Here is an 18,388-nt window from a genome sequence, read left to right as displayed (position 1 = left end):
TAACCACTTCAGTAGTGGATAACAGCTGCTGGCAAATGTGATTCCAGCTGAAAAGATTCAATTCACCATGATACACATTTCTTAAATATATATTCTATTCAAGTAACTTTTGTGAAGCTGTTTCTGAGTTCCATTACAAGTGTGCCCTTCCTTCCTTAATCATTAGGGTTTCTTTCTTTTCCCTAAAACTGATGGAGAGATATGTGCTCAGCTGTACTGCTTATAGAGATGATAAACTATTTCTATGTACCTAGATGTCTTTTCCCCCCAGGAGTCTTCCTTAAAAAGAATGAGGAGAGGTACAAGTTCTGCAAAAATGAACAGAATTTTGCCTTTGCACTGGATGAAAACCAACCCCTTCCTTCATTAAAAAAGTCATAAGAGGAGAATTAAAATAGGAAAATTTTACCTCATCTAGGGAAACTGGTGTTGCTGCATTGATAAGAATGCGACTGAGTAATTGGGAAAAAAATACTTTATAGATCTCGTGCCCAATTTTAAATTTGATCACCAAAATGATAGTTATATTGATTTCCTTATCCCCCCCCCTTTTCATTAAACTTTATTTTTTATTTTTTATTTTTTTGTCCAGAGACTGGATTATCTTCTAATTTTCATCTGAAAAGAATCACAATAGTTTGCCATCATAATTATATATTTAATTTAGCGAACTGTTTATGTTATCATTTGTAAATATATTATTTGATGACTCTAATGTAATGTAATTGAAATGAAATTTTAAAGGACAGAACTTCAAATGTTTCACGAAGTCCCACTATGAAGAAAACAAAACTCCACAAAGGAGCAAATCATTTCATACTCTGGTTCTACCAAATAGAAATGAATGTTATAATTTTTAACTTTAAAGAAAATGACTACAAAATTATTGACAGGGCTTTTGTTGTAGACTCCAAGGTAAACTTCATAGATTTTCCACAGAAAGAGTGCTTTGTGTAGCAAGTTAATGCTATGGCTTTCTGATGACAGCTAAATTTTAACATAAATCTTTTGGCAAAATAAGTCATTGACCTTCATATTTGAATTGTATTAGTACTCCCAGCTCCCTACAGTGCACTAATTCCTTCTGTGGTAAACTTTTTTTAAATTTAAATTTGTATTTTATTAAAAATTAGAAAGAATTGGCAGAAAGAGGTTTAGAGGGTAAAATAAATGAAAAACATCTATAATAAAAGGTAATGCCTCACTGGTAGTAGACAAAGGGTATTTACTATTCTGAAATTGAATTTTTTATGTGTGGCTTTAAATAATTCAAAATTATTTGCATTTAAAATAAAAACTACCTGTAGGTATGACAGCATGGATCTTCAGAAGAGCCAGCAAAGACTTTGAACTGGAATCAACTGTTGCACACAGTGTGGGTGGCAGTTTTAATCTTAAACCATTTCCACTTAAATATGGTTTGGCCAGAAGTCAACTAGGCATTTACTTGGTGACTTATGACATAATCAGCATATTTCTAGGTAGAAAGGAAGGATAGTGGAGTGTTACCTTTATTTATTTATTTTTTGTAGTGATTCGGTTAATGAGTCAATTTGACAATATTGTTTTTTAAAAGACTATCTGTTGAATTTCTTTTTATCTTTCCTTTCAAATTTATTGATTTTCTCTAAGTTTTTTTTTTTTTGCAAGGCAAATCGGTTAAGTGGCTGGCTTGCTCAAGGCCACAATGCTAGATAATTGGATTTGAAGTTGGATTTGAACTCAGGTACTCCTGATTCCAGGGTCAGTGCTCTATTCACTGTGCCACCTAGCTACTCCTCCTTTCAAATTTATTGTTGAAGTTTTGGACTTTTCTTGAACCAAGCATTCTGACTAGGTATCAGCAGACTCATTATTTTCTCAAGTTCAAGTTACATATTGAGTTAGGAACAGGGTGGGATGGAACAAATATCCCAAACCAAATATTTGCTCTTCTAACCCACAATTGCCCTCTCTAAAATATAACAAAGATCTAAAGTGTTCTTCTTTATTCTTTCCTTAAGAAAGCGGAGATATTTGTTTATTTTTTCAGGATTTAAAGGGAATACTCATGTCAGTTAAGCTAACACATTTTCTAAATGCTTCATAGAAAAAGAAACAATGGGCCATAAATATGCAATATCTTAACTAATGAAATTTTACTTGAAAAATACAACAGATTTGTTGGTTAAAAGAGATATATTTTACCAGCTTGTACATCAAGACTTTCTACTTTCATTAGAAACCTATACTTTAAGATAATTTCTTGGAGATCACTCAAAGTTTTAAGTGTCACTTAACTAGGATGTATTTAACAAAACAGCATTTGAAACTCATTCCCCTAAAAGAAAAAAAAAACAGTTTTGACTATAACCTAGTTATTAGAGACTTGCCACAAAGTGGGAGCTACTTAAATTGCTATTAATTAACAAATAATCTCTGTGGCTTCAAATAGCACAACACTTAAACACGCTCAAAACACTTTCCACCTGGAAATAAATGTCAGAGAGTCTTACTCCACTCTTTTGTAGACTAAAGAGAACAATGTTTATAACAACAACTACAAGAAGTCATAACAGATTCAAGTTATTGTTCTGAATGGCAATATAGTTTGGACACTAAGTAAAGATATATCTGATTGCACACTTAATTTCCTTACCCTTGCTTCTGCTGTCTCAAAAGATCATGGACTGAGATTTCTGAGTGGATGTGAAAACCAACTCATAGTCACAGAGCATACCTTTTAGGAAAGAGTATCCCAAACTATATTGCCATTATAGGAATTTTGTGACAAAGTTTGTACGGTCATTAAAAATTTATTGAAAATTCAAAGTGATTCCGTCACTGAACAAGATACCAGGCAAAAAAAAAAAAAAAACAATTTAAATTATTGTTAAAGAAACACATAAAAATTAAAATAGGAAAAAATTAGGAGTGAATAAAGACAAAAGTAAGAGTATTAGAAGACTAAAATTTTAACAAAATTACTTTGTTAAAATATAAAATATATTATATTCACTATTTAATCCTTTTTTTAAAAAGAGAAAGGAGAAAAATAATGAAATTATTTTTATTATTTTATTATTTTGTATGTTATTATGTGATAAGAACAAGCAAACTAAAGTCCATTTTAGATATTGAATAATTAGGCCTGGCATCAAAACTGCATGTATATTTGCCGCATTATATTGATTGAAATATATTCAGAATTCAGAGTAGAACATTTTAACTGGAGCCATAGCTATAATAATAGTGTTCATTTGTACAAAATGTTGCTATTTTCAAATTGCTTCATAAGTAAGACTAATTCATTTGATAGCCATAGTAGCCCTTTGAAATAGGTGATCTGGTATTATTTTTCATATTTTGAAAACAAATAATTGAGAAGTGACAAAATTTTTTTTCTTTTTCAGTTGCCCAAACAAAAAAGTAACAGATTTGAGCCTAGAACCCAGGCCTTCTGTTTCCAAATCCAGTTACAGTTAATTTTGGCACCACAGAAATGCAATTAGTCAATCGTATTTATTCATTATTCAAGCAGGCTGAAAAGAAACAGATGAAAGAATATGGAAAAAATCAAGAAATAAAATATGACATAACCAGTTTTATGTTTTAAAAGTTTTAAATGAGGCTAAATTATAGAAATGAAACATTTCTGAAATTTTAAGTATTTTTATCATAAAGATTTTTCAATAAAGGTTGACATCTTTGGTTGAGTTAAAAACGTCTAATAAAACAAAAATTTCACTTGAAAGTGCCACTGGTATCTTACTTCAGGTAACAAGAGCATTTCTTATGTATGGCATCTACCTGCACCATGGTAAGAAGCACAATTTGATGAGGAACAGCTTTCAATATTCTTCAACATGATTTCATAAAAAAATAAAAGCAAAAACAAATTCAAAATTTGGTTTGGGGAGGCTAGGTGGCATAGTGGATAGAGCAACGGCCCTAGAGTCAGGAGTACCTGAGTTCAAATCCAGCTTCAGACATTTAATAATTACCTAGTTGTGTGGCCTTGGGCAAACCACTTAACACCATTGACTTTGCAAAAAAAAAATTGGTTTAATCCCAGACTCTAAGTCACAATCAAAAATTGAGATATTGAAAAGCAATATGAAATAGAATATTCTTTAGTTATTTACTATTCCATAAAACAAAATTATAGAAAATGAGAATCTGATTAAAATTGCATTAATATTTAGAGGATTTGCTCAGTTTTAGAATCATAGATTTTTGTCTCCATGACATTCCTACCTTGATTATGACATGTATTTGACCCTGGGTTATTAAAAGTTAAGATCTGGCAGGTTCTATCCATTTGGAAGACCTTCAAGTCCAGGGCCAGAAAAGGATTGTGTGATTTTGCTTCAAGGCCAGACTTGTAAAATTCAGAAAGGTTTATCATAAGAAGCACAACTATGAGGTTAACAGAACTGTAGCTAGTAATTGTGGCACCTGGAGACTGCACTAGGAAATTTCTTAAAACCAACCTTATTATTTATAGTTAAGCATGGGGAATGGATCTGTGAATTTACTAGTTTATAGAATTTCCAGAAACAGAAAATTTCATAAAGTTTAAGAACTTCTCTTAAACTTATTAATTCAGAAATTTGTTCAGGGTACTGAGAGATTCAATGATTTATATAGGGTAACACTGTTGATATGTTTCAGAATTGGGACTTTAAACCTGATTTTTAGAACTCTGAAGCAGGTCTCCATCCCCTATGCTCTTCATATTGTAAAAATAGCCCAAGAAGTCATAGATCATAATTTTAGAAGAAATCTTAGAGAACATTTAGTCCAATATCCTTATTTTTCAGATAAGAATTTCAGAAACAGGAAAGTTAAATGATCATATCAGTACAATGTGATTAATTGTATTAGGGTGTGAGATTTGAACACAGGTTTTTTTTATTGTATTTCTAGGACTATTCACTAATTCATGTTCACTCTCAAATGCTCAAATAATTAAGACAAATTCAGTTGAGCATCTGATGAATTTCTTATAATGTCTTCCATACTGCTGAGGTAGCCTATTATTACAATTTATTCCCTCTAAATTTGATGTTCATAAAACTAGTCCCATACCTAGTTCAGATTCTGATGGGTAATGAGTTCTTTCAGCTATAGTAAATCATTTTTGAAACATTTGTTCCAATAGATTCAGTTTCAGTTCCAAATTTAAAAAAAAAACCTCTTGGAAGGATTAAAGCAAAGAATACTGTTCATGTTTAGCAAACACTGAGAATCTATTGTCTGCATTGTGCTGTATAAAGTGTTATTTACTGATTCTGATCTTCAATATCTTTATGACTTTGAGAACTTTCTTAATCTATATGAACCTCAGCAAACTCATTCATTAAAAGATAAAGTAGTACCAGATGGTCTATGAGTTCTAAATTATAGGCTTTAAAGTTTGAAACTAATATATTAACTCTACTTTTAGAATTTGGAAACTATTATTTAAACATTGAAATTTATAGTTAATACCAACACTTAAAAATACATGCCATTTTTTGTAATTGTTTATTGTAGGCTGGAGGTTAATGTAAACCAAAAGTGTCAAAAAACACCTGTCCATCATAATGGTAATAATAGCTTTCCTTTTTCTAACTGCACTTAATTTTAATTGAATCAGAATTAGTATACCATTATCTGCTTTGATGTTGGCCATTTTCCTGTCTGTCCATCAAAAGTTGAAAACCTCTGTTGTCTACAACTGAACTTAACAAATAGGTGAGGCCTCTGACCTTGCCAAATACTGACATCTCTGTCTACCATTTGTCATCTGATCTGAGGCTGTCAGCAAACAGATGTCTCCTTTAGCCTAAGGGATACTCTTAGTTACTAGGGCAGCTGTTGCTATGATATTTGATAAAAGTATGGAAAGTGATGATAATGTGATTTGTATATCCATTCACATTAAGTACATAAGATTGTCAGATGTAGAGATGTGTTCCCAGTTAATTTGTTAAAGTCTATTTTTTAAATGCTTTTAGTAAAATGTAATTTCCTCTGCCAAACATGATTTTTTCCTTTAAAGTGCTTTCTAAGATAAATTAGAGAATGATCTTTGCCTAGAAAATGTCTCCATTTTTTATCTCAATGTAAAATGTTATCTTTTATGAGTATTATATACCTTTTAATATTCTTAGTCTTTTAAAAGAAAATGTATCCTAATCATCTGCCTTGGGACATATGATAGCCTAAAAACCCTCTTGTCATCTATTTATTTCCAAAAGGGAAGTGGTATTCTGCTTAACAGTAAAAAAAAAAAGAGATTCTAAAATGCTCAAGGGCACTTAGACAAGTCAATAAAGTTTTGGTTTTAGTATTTGAGACCAAGCTCAATAGATTGTTATCAAATCATTCTGACTCTGGATGTGTGTGTGTGTGTGTGTGTGTGTGTGTGTGTGTGTGTTTGCATGTGTGCTGCATGTACTACTACTTAATGTACATGAAAGCTACATTAGTGATTAAAGTACTTAATGTATTGACTACACTTTCAGAGAAATGGGAGTTTTGACTTTAACAGAATTTGGGGATTAGACCCCAATTATAAATCTTGTAGAACTTTCCCTCTAGAATATGGAAACTGAGTTTTGCTCTTCCTAATAAGAATGAACTGTTTGTTTCTTTATTAATTTTGTAAAAGTAGTTTGAATTGATCTTGGGGAAAATTGGTTAGACTAACTATTCTAAGAAATAGTGATTTTCCTACATGTTTCATTCTCATTCTATTACCATTCCCCAATAGATAGAAACCATTATTCCTTGAATGTAGAAATAGTGCAAGACCCAAAAGGAAAATTCTCCAGGATATTTTATGAGTATAACAATGACAAAAAAGAATCTTCTTCATCTAAGTTGTCTCTAATCTTGCATTTCCATGTGTGCTGGAGGGGAGAGAAAAAGAGGAGAAGCCAGAACTTAAAGTAAGAAAATTATTTAATCTCAGTGCTACAAAGAGAGAACTCAAATGTTGATTAATTGCCAACTATGCCCCCCTCTATACAGGTGAAGGGGAAGGGAGAAGGAATGATAACTTTCTTTTTCTTTTCTTTACAGAAAAATATATAGTCATTGAATCTCAGTTTTGGTAGGGACAAAGATCAAATAGCTGAACTCTCTCTTGTAGCCCAAGTCCAGTTTTAATATCTTCAATATATAGTTGTCCAGACTACTTGAATACCTCCATTTATGAGGAATTCATTAAAAAAAGAAATCTAAAGCAGTCTATTCCATTTTGAGATTGCTCTAATTGTTTGGAAGCTTTTCCTTATGTTGTACCCTAATATGTCTCCATATAAATCCAACCTATAGTTCCTGCTACTGCCCTCTAGGGTCAAGAAGAATAAATATAATCCCTCTTTTACTTGTCAATTGTTAAAATTGTTGCATACAAGAAATTGCCCTCATATATTCCCTTAAGACTTGGCTTCTCCAGGCAAAACAACTTCTGTGTTAAGAAAATATTAGCTGTTTTTAAATAGAATTGTGTTTTCGCTTAATTAAAGACTTCTGTTGATTTTCCCTATGCATTTATTTTCTCTAATTCTGAATTTCATGCATTTACAAATCACAGAATGAACCATTTCGTTACTTTAATTTCATTAAAAATAGTGATGTATTTTAAAATTACTTTTTTAATTTTTAAAAAATATTTCCCATTTACATGTGAAAAATTGGCAATCATATAAAAATCAGTAGCAAATTCTTTCCTTTCCTCCCATGTCTCCCTCTCTTTGAGAAGACAAAGAATTTGATATAAATTATACATATGAAGTCATACAAACTATATTTCTGTATGAGCTACAACATCATCTTTTTAAAAGAGTATAAGAATTCATGTATTACTTCTGGTGAATAAATTCTTGGGAATGTTCATTTTAAAGAATATATATCAGTAAGAGAATGAAAAGTATTCTAAACTGAACTGATGAGGATGAGGATTAAATGTATAATTTTATAAATGTATTTAACATTTTATACATTTTCTTGGTGAACATAGAACCTGTAAATTACTACTCTGATAAAACAGAATGTTATGGGAAAAAAATAAACAAAATAAACACCTATCAATAAAATCCATTGTGAGTAATAACATAAAATTTGATGACATAATTTTCCAAATGGAAGTATTTGGCATTTATTATCATTTAATGTCTTAAATCTGTTAATGAATACAGTTTGGTTGGATTGAAGAACAGTGCTCTGGTAGAGCTTGTCAGTATGTTAGAAACTTAAGAACTACAAAAGAAAATTAGAAAGAAAATGTTCATGCAAGCTGGCAGAAAAGGCATTTTAAAGTTCAAGTGAGATAGATGCAGGGCATGCCCATGCATAATTATGCCCAAGGTTTGTCTTGAATCTCTGGCCAAGGCTGTTAAGAATGTAATCTCATTAGACTCAAATTGACTACACATTGCATTAACCAAGTTGTAGAATTCTATGAAACTTTGATTAAAGGGGTGGGAAAATGAGGGCTAATACAAATTTGCCTCTAAGCAGATTTTTGCAGTTTATCATGGTATAAATTCTTTTTTTTAAAAAAGCCTCTAAAATGCATTCTCTGTGTGTAGACACACCCATATACATATGCATATTTATACATATGGGTGCACAGAGATATATAGAGAGATAAACATACACACATAATTATGACCCTCATTGCTTGAAACTGCTTTCTTAAATTTTATAATATATGATTAATTCTAAAATTACTGTGCTCTTTTTAAGAGAATAGTTTCTATATGACCCTTAGTATACCAACCATTGAGAAAATTCTAATTAAAGCCATTGAAAAGAGGCTTAATGGGCCGGCATCAAGAAAATGTACATTATATGGAAGGAAAGAAAAGGAAATGTTTCATATCATTTCTTGTTATTTAGAAGTAATGATAAAACTAGATCAAAAAAATAAAAAAAAAACCTTACCAGATGGCAAGTCATCTTAATCAAGCAAATTAAGGGATCATGCATTTAAAAAATAAAGTAGTCAGTTATTTGACATGCACTGTAATTACATTGGACATATTGCTTTCAATAAACGTTAAAGGACAAATTAACATTAGTTGTGCCAACTACATTTCTAAATCTGTTTTTCAAGCTTATAATTAAAATCCTAAATTATTACTGCAGCAAATTAACAGTTTTAATGTGATTCAAACATTCTAATCATCAGCATTTGGTGGTTGTTGTTTTATTGGACTCTTTAATGCAACTTAAAACAATATTCACCTCCCTAAATACCAAATACTGACTATCATTTTATTGTTTCTGAGAAAGGGAGTTGTATGAATCAAGGAGTTATAGTTCACTTTTCCCCCCCTCAGGCAGAGAGAAGCCATGTTATGCATTGATTCTACTGCATTTTCCCCAGTTTAAAAATGCCCTAAAGTGGTAAGGTGGTAAAAAGGAAGGACAATTTTTGAAGAGGATCAATCACTCTTTTTCTATTACTTGAAGAGTAATAATCCACAATCGCTAACATACAATTCAGTTTCTATTTATAAATGAGAGAGCTCATTTACAAATGAGAGAGAGCTGACCCAGATGATCTCTGATATCCAGTTATTTTTATCTACAATAGTATGATTCCTAAAACTTTTTTCTAATATCCACTGTAATTGTCTATTCTCTCCACTTGTTTCATCTTTTAAAAATTCTTAACCCATCCTATTTTTCTCTAGTTTCATAGTTTCCACATGTACAAGTATTTTTCTTCATCCCAGACTTATGACGAAATAGATACAGACCTTAAAATAAACTTGGTAAAATTCTACCTGCTTCTCCTAGCTTCACCCAACTGGTTTTTTATTATTCTTCTTATACCCTAGACTAGTTTTTGTAACCATTGTACATGTCCACTGAACATACTCATGTTTTCAACTAGGAAATAAGTCATCATGCTGTGATTTTATATCTCCATCCTCAATCCTACTGCTCATTTCCACCATGATCCTAGAATAAACAACTAATTGTGTTAGGAAATACCTCAGTCTATTGAAACCTGATTTTTTAGGGATTATACCCAGGGAATAGAAATAAACATTCAAGATAAAACCTGAAATAGATACATATGGCCAGAAGGTAGCAAATGTAACCTGTAAAATTCACCAAGCAATCTCAGCTGCTGCTGATAATGATTATTTATCATTTATATTAATAATTATTATAATCTTTAAAGAAAGCAAAATTAATATTAAGAGAATTATAAATATCTTAAGAAGAAAAATAGATAAACACCCCTTAAGCCATCATAAGGGAAAGAAAACAAGATTTAGATAGTGAAAAAGTTCATTCATTTCATGAAAAGCTAGGATTAAAATTTAATTAAGGAAAAAATAAATCAACCTAATCTAACAATTATTCTTGTTTTCTGACTTTATTCACTACATATATTTACATATACAAAGGCTTACATGTACTTTTTTTTTCAAGGCAATGGGGTTAAGTGGCTTGCCCAAGGTCACACAGCTAGGTAATTATTAAGTGTCTGAGGCCGGATTTGAACTCAGGTACTCCTGACTCCAGGGGCGGTACTCTGTCCACTGCGCCACCAAGCCTCCCCTACTTACATGTACTTCACACATATTTTAGGTATGCATATATATCTAACATGGGTCTGTGCATTTAGATATATAACTTTAAAATGTATATATATATATATATATATATATATATATGTAATAATTTTTAGAAAGCTAAATTTTTCCAGCTTCCACATATATACATGCATGTATAAAACCATATATATTTACTTGTGTGTATATGTACATATGGATAAATGTACAGAAGGGGGTCATTTCTTTTTCTCAAATATTGTTGCTAACTTTTTTACCTTTCCTTCACCCCTACACACAATGATGTTATTCTACGAATTTTCCATAGGAAAAGTTGAAGGAAAAGATTTAGTTAATTGACTTGACCTATCCAATTGAATATTGAAATTCCTTCATCCAAATCATAAATTTAAAAAGCTTGAAAGAAGAAACAGCTGTTCTGAAAGACTTTATGAGATTAAATTCAGTAATTTCTAGGATCTATATAAAGCCTTAAAGAATTAATCTTATGACTGATCCTTTCAGGGTCTCGGTATTGAAAAGAGATGAGAGGCGCCTTTTGATTCTGGGTCTTAATGAGTTGATGAGTTGTTCTTTTGGAAAAAATATTTCAGGGATATTTTAGGAGACTTCAGGTAGACATTTGATAGCAGAAATTTGGAGGGTGTTTATAAAAATGAGAATAATGAATGAATATGTATTTATTGAGTTCATTTGAACTTCTCTGCATTTTAGACCCTGACCTTTGAAAGTTATGTTAACATGCTAAATTGATTTCAACTATGCCCCCCGCCTACCTTTATATATTTCAATTTTTAGCAGATAAAAAGTAAGATAGTGACACACTATTAATAAAATTTAGTCTTTTACTATTATGTAAGCAACCATATTCTGAATTTTTCATCATCTGTTTCAGGAAGAAGATATTGTGTGGACTACAGGATGCACATTACCATGATAATATCAGAATTGTTTTAATTCGACATCTGAAATTGAATTAACTGCCCAGCCTCCCCTCTTACACACCTAGTCAATTGTTTCTTGACTACTTAACCAACTCTTCCAGTTAGAATAAACAAGTGATTTCTTAGGAAGTATACTAGAATAATCAAGTCTGTATTCTGTATCCCTGCATCTAATTTTCCTTCTTATTCTTACATGTTAACTTATAATATGCCTATTGACTATTTTACTTGCTTATCTTATTTCTACTCATTCTCATGTATTACTTAAGTCTCTCAAATAGAATAAGTCAAACTAACATCAAAAATAATGATTTGTTTCCATTTCTTCTGTACTTATGGAGGTTGGTTTTTTTTTTTTTACCTTACAATGAACTTGTTTTATTTCTCTAATCTGGCATGCATGTAAAAATGTCCTAGTCCTCTATATTCTAAGCAATTGTAGGTTCAGGATTTATGCATTCAATTTGTTTTATGGAGGTAGGAATTAGATCATGTATGCATTATAAGATAAAGAAAAATCAGGTTCATCTAATTTAACAAAAGGATAATATATAAGTATGATAGCTAATTTTCAAAGTCATTTTTTTCTCCTTCAAATGTGAACTAAGCAAAAAATAGCATCTCTTTGTTGTACATTTGAGGTTTTTTTTCCTTCCTTTATTCCACTCTTCCTCTGACAGCCTTCTGTTATGAAGATTGTTTCCACATTATAGAGTTGAATAGACCCAAAAAAGATTCTAGTGAGCAGAAATATAGATGGAAGCATAAAAATAAGATTTTAATAAAGTAATCTCAAAACCATCCAAATAAATTATAGATTTAGAGATAGAAGGGACCTTAGGTGCCAGGGTCCAAACATCTCATTTCAAAGATGAGAAACTTAAGATACTGAAATTTTAGGTACTTTCCTGGTGCCACATAACCAACAATTCAGGTAGAAATCTATTGTAGGCCTTCCTAAATTGACATCACATCTTATAAATTCTTCTAGAAGAAGCCTCAGAGAAAAGTATTGATCAGGGGTTCAAATTTCCAAGATGTGATTAAAATAATGTCTTTGGTAGGTGGAAGGTAATGGGAAAGAATTCTAAAAATCAAATTACCAAAGGATTTCTGAGAAGGCAGAGGTGACATAATTTAGCAAAAACTTGAAGACTCTTGCATTGGGGAGACAAAGTGGTAATCCCTGGGGGAAAATGCTGAAATATGACCATTAATTCCAGTCATTAACAGTGTGAAGTACTGAATCACAGATTTCAATGAATGATTTATTAACAATTTACTGTTCCTTTGGAATTTGAATGGGATGATCATCAATGAACTTAGAATAAAACTAATTAAAGTGAGTAAGTGAAGAATAGTAAGATAATTTTTACCACCACCACTCATTCCTTAGTTCCACCATAGTAGAAAGTAACTGAAACAGAAATAAAATCCAGATCGTCCTTTGTCAAAGTTCTATAATTTATTCATCATACTTTTCCTATTCATTTCTTAGCACCAATAATTACCTCCTAAGTGCAAGATGACTCAAAAATATGTATATTTACCGTGGATGTTTTTTCCCCTAAATTGAGATTCATGCCTCTAACTTACTTCAGGATATCACCTCTGTCTGAATTTCTATATTAATTTCCAATCAATAACTTAAACTTTGTATCAAAAGTGAATTTAAAATATTTACCTTGAATTCAGCTTCTTATTTCTTTATTTCATCTGTGCTTCCAATCTAAATTATTCTCTTCTCTTTGAAACTTCGATTTTGTTTTGATGGGTCAATCTCATTCACCTCTCATATCCAAACAGGAAACAAGTCATGTTGATTGTCCTTAACTTTCTCTCTAAAATATCCCCTTCATCCTGTTCCCATTATCATTACAATAGTATGGACCTTTCTTAGAAACCACCAAGAAAATTTTAGTAGCTCTCCAAGGAGAATTTGATTTTCTAATGTTTGAAAACTAGCTTTTAATGATCCATAATACTAGTTCTAGAATTTTATTGGAAATTGATATAAAACTCAATAGCCTTCCTTCCTTATTATCTAAGTTTTTGTTTCAGCCCAACCACTTTTGTTTGATACAAATCTTAGTAGATTCCTAATTCTGTGAAATCAAGAGCTCTATTTTATATAATGTGTTGGAAAAAAGATATTGACAATTATGCAAAATTGCATGAAAGAATAAAAATTACAAATATCCTTTTATAAGAAATGTGAGACTATGGAATGTACATAATTAATGGCATTTACTATTATAAAAATTGATTTAAAGACAAATGACCTGCCCATAGAAAAATAAGAATACATATATGAAATAAGTCTCCAGCTACCCCCATTGAATCTATCCTTACATGGTTAAACTGAAACATTTTTGATTTTCATAGTATCAATTAATTACATTGATCTCTCCCTAGATCTAACTAAGTTGAAGGCACTGTGGTTTCCACCTGGACTATCACTGCTTAATGTTGAATTTCTCTGGCAGGTCCCGTTTAGTGCCATTTTAATTATCATATTTGTTCTCATAACCCTAAAATGATTCTCTATTATCCTTTACCATCTGAGTCAAAAATAACTCCACCAGAGATTTCTAAGTAGTTTTGGTGTTTGAGTCATAATCCTTTCCCCAAAAGAAATGTCTTGATCATTTTTTAAAAATGTCAATCAGGAGGAATAGCTAGGTGGTGCACGGGATAGAGCATTGGCCCTGGAGTAAGGGGATCTGAGTGCAAATCTGACCTCAACACTTAATAATTACCTAGCTGTGTGACTGTGGGCAAGTCACTTAACCCCATTGCCTTGCAAAAACTAAAATAAAAATAGTCAATCAGGGAAAGGATGATAGTAATGCAAATGCTTAGAGGAATAAGATTGATATTGCTGACAAGACAATGTCTATTAAAATAACAATGGACTGGCAGTTATGGAATCAAAGTGATTAATATTACATAAAGAATGTAGAAAAATGATTTTTTTAAATCTCAAGAACAACCAAATAAATATTTTAGAATGACTATCAATTTAAACATTAAGACACAGATTGTTTTAAAGCTCTTCCCTTAGCCCATTGATCTTTTGACCTCCTTCAAATCTTGTTTTTTTTAAATTTCTGAAGAATGAGGCTAAGGAATCAATAACAGATGGTTGGTGGGAGTTATCACATTGTGATAGACTAGACAGTCCAGACTTGAGAAATTCTAAGAAACATTTAAATGAAGGACACTCGGCTAGATTGGCCAGTAAGGTAATATTTTTCTGATATCCTTTATACTCTTTTACCTTAAAGAGTTAATAGGAAAATTTTAAAAGCATAAAATTCCTAGAAATCACTTTATTTTAAAACTAGATTTACTTAGAATTTATAAATCCAATAACATCCTAATTATCAATTTTGGAATTCAGTTCATTTTATATATAGATATTCAAGTTATCATAGGTTCCTAACATGACCCTTTGTATTCTAATGCATAAGATACAAAGGTCTTTGAATGGCAATATTTTAAGAGTTTCAATTATTTTATTCTGTTATCATAAGAAATAAATTGATACTGTTCTGGAAGCACATTTCTCATTTAAAGCTTACCTTTCTTTTACATGTAGGTTAAAATAGATTTTTGCTGCATTTGATATACTGCCTTACTGGACTTAAATGTGTGAATATTTCAAAATATCAAGTGACAAAGTGTGAAATAACCCTATTTTGTTCCCCAAATGCATGGAATCTTATTATTTATTTCTTATTTGGGCAGTTGTTTGAGATGTTGATGTTGAAGATCATTTATGTCACAGCTTTTGTGAATAGTAGCATAAGACATTTGATATTTTCAAGGGATGCTAGATCCATCAAATCCTAAACATTAGTCTTTAAAATTCTGTTTCAAAAATTTCTATTACAATCATTTTTAAGTAGAAGATGATACTCATTCTTTGCCAAGGAAATCTCTATTATAGATATCATTACTTTGCACTTTAGGCATTTTTGGAGGATTCTAGAATTTAAAGCTGTGAACTACATAGAATTTCTTTGAAAGTGTATACAGACACACACACATATACACATATACATACACATACACATACACATACACATAAATGTAAGGGAGACAATTTTACTGGTTCGGCATCATTCAACATAATTTTTGCAATACTAAATTGTGTCATTGTCAGGTAACTCAAAACATTAAACTTCCTTTCCATTGTTGAAAAAAAAAAGAATGTTTAGCTTTTGTAATTATATTAAAACTAATAGTGAAAAAATATAAAGCAAATATGTGCAATGTGCAAATGTTGAAGTAAACTTAGTGAAACTATGTGTATACTCAAATGGCAATGCACTAAAATTGTGTTTAACAATGATAATATTTTGTGTATTTATTTTTTAACCAAAATATTTTTTTTAAATGTGAGTGACCTGGTCATTTAATTACAATTTAGAGATCCCAGTCTCTTATTTTAGTCAATTTTGCAGATGTATTTTTTGATTTTTACTATTATTTTTACATCATATGACAGAAAAATAAAATTAATTTAAGCATAAACTAAGTATATTCCAAACCCAATAAAATAATTAAAGTTTTATCTGGTTCTTCTGTTTTCTCTAAACTAGGAATTGAATTTAGTGGGTAGACTAAAAATAACAGTTATTTATCATAGTCTGATAAGGTCTGCATCTTTCTGTCTTCTTACTAACTGAAGGAAAAATAGACTTCTTTTCTTATCATGTTGCCAGATTCTTCAATTGTAATTCCATTTTCTCCCTAGTTCTCTAAGAATTTTTTTCTTTAAATCTATTATCATCCAAGTCTCATTTCTTCAGTGGTCCCACCTGACATTGGTCACAGTTATAAAACTTAATATTTACTCTTGTCTGTACAATTAATTTAGGCAATTAAAGTCTTTCACTCTTCAGTACCCATCTAGATTCTAGGTCTATTTCACTTAATTTTATTCACACTTTATTCTCACATTTTCCATCCTGTTAAAATTGCTTTTCTCTTGTTTCTACTTTCCATCGTTACCTCATTTTCTTTACAAAGACTGTGTCCTTCATACTTATATTTTGCTTTCTCCTGTTTCAATTAACTTTTTAGTTTATTCTCTAAGTATATCATTTTATACCATCTAAAAAGAGGGAAAGTTTTGTTTCCTCATTGCCTATTCTAATTCCTTTCTTTCTCTTCTCTTATTGCTAAAGCCAACATTTCTAGTACAGTATTGAATACTAATGCTGATAACCAGCAACCTACTTTCACCCCTGATCTTAATGGGGATGGTTCTAGCTTAACCCCATTACAGAGAACGAAGGCAACTTTTTCTTTATTGTTTATAATAGAAACTGGTGCTATACTTGACAAAAACTTTTCTAACATATGTTGTTTCTCCTTTCTTCTGATTGCTTGCACCCACCCACAAGTTTCTTAAATAGTAAACTGGAGTACCAACTCCTTTTAGGAAATCTTTTTTGATTCCTCCTAGATGTTAATGCTGACTTCCAGTTTAAATGATATGGTCCCTGCTTATCATTCAAAACTCTTGTTTTCCTCTGTTTAAAAAGAAAGGACTTTAATTTTTTTTTTATCTTTGTATTTCTTGGTCCTAGAACAGTCTCTTTTACTAGCAGTAACTTCTGATATTGACATTTACATGATATGGTGCATGTGATGACAGACAAAGAAGCAGAACTGAGTTCAGATCCAGCATCAGACACTGTGGGAACATGGAGAAATCATATAAGCTCAATTTTCCTGAGATTTCTTCTCTATTGAAAGGAAATATTAATATGACTTACCATGCAGGATTTCTCAAATGATCAAATGAGATAAGATTTATAAAGCAGTTATCATAAAGGCTGATATATATAAGGAGCTATATAAGTATTGGGCATTTTTATAAAGGTGGATAATAAAATTATAATTGAACCTTGATCCCTTATAAAATTTGATTTTTTGGGGATGTGTCCTGTTATATGTATTTTCATGTTTCTAGTTCCAACTACATTATCACCATCAGTGAAGCAATGAAATTGATCTTTTGTTGTAGAGGGGTAGCAATAGATGCTAGGATGCTAGGAGTTAAGGTGAAGACAGAGATCAATCTTTCAATTTGTGTAAGGAGCATAAAATATCAGAAAGTTAGAATCTATTTTGGGCAGGGGGGAAGGTTGAGGTAGGATTTTTTATTGGAAGGTGGGTATATTTTGCTCATATCCTTCAGTTCTAGTTTTTTTGGGGGAAAGAGTGAGATCCAGAAAATTGAGTACAATCTTTATTTTTACCCTTTTTAATAATATTTTTCCCAATTACATGTAATGATGGTTTTCAATATTCTCCCTTACTCCCTTCCCTCCTCAATACAGTTAGCAATCTGATATGAACTAAACATGTATAACAATATTAAATATATTTCCACATTAGTCATGCTGTGAAAGAAGAATCAAAACAAAAGGGAAATATCATGAGAAAAAATAAAACAAAGCAAAATAGTATGCTTTTATTTAGATTCATATTCCATAGTTCTTTCTCTGAATATTAATGCCATTTCCCATCGCAAGATTTTCGAATTTTCTTGGATCATTTTACTGTCCAGAAGAGCTAAATTAATCACTGACTGATGATGCTGTGTTATGTATGTTGTACTCCTGGTTCTGCTAACTTCACTCAGTATTAGTTCATTTCATCATTCAGGGTTTTACTGAAATCCACCTGTTCATCTTTTCTTACAAGAGTAATAGTATTTTATTACTTTCATATACAACTACTTGTTTAGTCATTTCATAATTCATGGATATCCCCTCAATTTCCACTTCTTTGCCACTGAAAAAATTTCTGCTATAAATATTTTTGAGACCTGTGGGTCTTTTCCCCCTTTTTTATGAT

The sequence above is a fragment of the Macrotis lagotis genome, chromosome 6, assembly GCF_037893015.1.
Source record: "Macrotis lagotis isolate mMagLag1 chromosome 6, bilby.v1.9.chrom.fasta, whole genome shotgun sequence".
In the NCBI taxonomy this organism is placed as follows: Eukaryota; Metazoa; Chordata; class Mammalia; order Peramelemorphia; family Peramelidae; genus Macrotis; species Macrotis lagotis.
This window is presented reverse-complemented; position numbering follows the sequence as displayed.